Source organism: Asparagus officinalis, unplaced genomic scaffold (assembly GCF_001876935.1).
Source record: "Asparagus officinalis unplaced genomic scaffold, Aspof.V1 AsparagusV1_Un435, whole genome shotgun sequence".
In the NCBI taxonomy this organism is placed as follows: Eukaryota; Viridiplantae; Streptophyta; class Magnoliopsida; order Asparagales; family Asparagaceae; genus Asparagus; species Asparagus officinalis.
The window spans coordinates 132,674-135,340 of record NW_017972700.1 but is presented as its reverse complement, the minus strand read 5'-3'; positions in this window follow the sequence as shown (position 1 = coordinate 135,340).

Sequence of the window (2,667 nt, the reverse complement as noted above, 5' to 3'; positions counted from 1 at the left end):
GCCTAGCCCGTCTAGTGCCTTATGTAACATTGCTCGGTAGACAAGCCCTCAATGCTATACTTGAGCAGAAGACAGTGCACTCTAGAAAGAGAAGCAAATGGGTTTGTAGAGCTTCTCAATGCCTTGAATGTCAAACTCTCACCGAAGTTCTCACCTAAGGACGGGTTAACGTACGTAGATACGGTGATCAATGGCAAGACCGCCCTTGTCATGCTAGATATAGGTGCAACACACAACTTCATGACAGAAGATGAGGCAAAGCGAATTGACTGTGACCAAGTCTACAAGCAGCATCAAGCATGGAGCTCAATGCTTCTCCTAAGCCAACTTGTGGTGTCGCGCGAGGAGTAAATCTTGATATCGGCACATGGAAGGGAATGTTGGACTTCAATGTGGTTCCAATGGACGACTTCAAGCATGGAGCTCTTCAAAGAGACGAAGGCCATGCCTACTCCACACTTGGAATAGATGGTGATCATGAAGGAGAAAACACCATGCATGGTACCAATAAGGTATGCACTAAGATAGAGTTGAAGATTTTGGCCGCCATGCAGATCAAGATAGGCTTCAAAGGAGAAGTCATCTATCTGGCAAGAATAAAGAAGAATGGTTCAACAGAAAGAGATGGGGAAGAGATGCCTCCAGAGATAGCCAAGGTGTTGGATGAGTTTGACATGATGCCACCAGAGCTAACTAAGAAACTGCAACCGAAGAGGGAGATTGATCACTGGATAGAGTTGGTGCTTAGTACTAAACTACTAGGCATGTCATCATATCGCATGACCCCTTTGTAGTTAGAAGAATTGAGGAAGCAGTTGAAGACGATGCTAGAGGCTGGACAAATATAGTCATCTACGTCGCCTTATGGATCGCCCGTGTTATTCCGACGAAAGCATGATGAATCACTAAGAACATGCGTGGACTACCAAATGTTAAAGTAATCACAGTAAAGAACAAGTATTCTATTCCTCTGATAGCTAAGTTGTTTCTCTAGTTAGGAAAAGCACAATTCTACACCAAGCTGGATCGAATGTCGAGTACTATCAAGTGAGAATAAACATAAAGGATGTGTTGAAAACTGCATGCGTGATGAGGCATGGTTCCTATGAATTCCAGGTCATGCCATTGATTTAACAAATTGATGAGGACATCCAGGCACGTGCACGGGACTTTCGCCGTGTTTATCAGCATAGGAGACGCCGTATTCCAGCCGTACATCAGATCGCAGGGATATGGTTTTGATACTTTAGAAATTCTAGTTATTTTCAGTTAGTAGTTGGTTTCAGATCAGAATTGTTATTACTTATTTAGTTTGTTATTGGATAAGATTTAGAGAGATTTGATTGAGTTTTTAAATTCTGTAATATTCTCTATATAAACAGTTGTAATCAGAATTAAGAAAAAAATGAAAATTATTGAGATTTAGTTACCTGTGGCTTGAACGTGTGAAACGTGTGCCCTCCCCAATCGATCGTCTGCCCTCGTTTTCCTCTCAAGTTCGAAGCAGCCCCTGAAGCCCTAGTCGCCGCCATCATCCCCGTCGACGAGCACCTCCAGCGCCGCCTGCACCTCCATCCGAGTCTCGAAACCCTAATCGCCGCCCTCAGCCTTCGCCGCTCGACAACCACAGTCGAACTTCCCCTCCTCCTTCACTTCCGACAGCGCCGCCGCTACCGCGTCCCAGACCCGCCCGTCGTCGCCCTACCCGACGAAGATCGCTGCCGTTCCTCGTCCTCGAGCCGCCAGCGCAAGCTTCTCCTCCGATCGAAGTTGAACCGAACAGGTTTTTGGGCCTAGGTCTTTGAACAGACCCGATCACTATATATATTTTGGATCTGGTCTACTTTGGTTCATTGAGTTTGGTTCAGTTTGGTTAAGTGTGATCTAAATTTTGAGTCGTGATCCATTGGTGTATGGCTGACCCTGACGCTGAAGATAACGACCTCGTGCTTGATCCAGAGACTGGTATTGTTGATTTGCAGTTTTCCTCGTGGTTCGATTACCGGACGTCCGAGAGTGTTCCTGAATACGTCAACGCGTGACTCATCAGCTTGTAGACAGTGTGGAGAGCAGTTTGGGCATTAGTTCTTAGCACCGACGTTTTCATCCAGATACGCCGCTTCATCCCAATTACGTAGCTCTTGGAGGAGAACTCCCGCCACTCACATTTGGAGTTTTTACACCGCCTCCAGAGGATCCTCCCATCGAACCAGTCCAACCCGACGAAGGTTTAATTTTCTTACGCCCAAGTATTTTCGGAATTGCTATTGCGTGCATGTTATTCTCAATCTTAGTATCAATTGCGATTATGCTGTATCAGTTTGAATAGTGAGCGAGTGATTCTGTTGCTGAGTATTTCTGCTTATCTAAATATTACAAATTGAACTGTATTAAGAGAACAAATCATTACATTAATTATCAGAATAATTTTACAAAGGTTCAAACTTAGTACATTGCAACTTTTGCTTAAAAACCATCGTTCGCTTCATTTTATTCTTGAGCTTCCTGCCTAGATTGATCGCTGATTTGGTGAAACATTGTTGTCGCTGATCTTGCACCTGCATTCACATTGTTTCACATCATTTTTGGTATCAGAGCATGGTTCTAGGTTAGGAATTTTATTTTAATTTTCAGGTTAGGAAAATTGTTTTAGTTGAGTCTTTATAA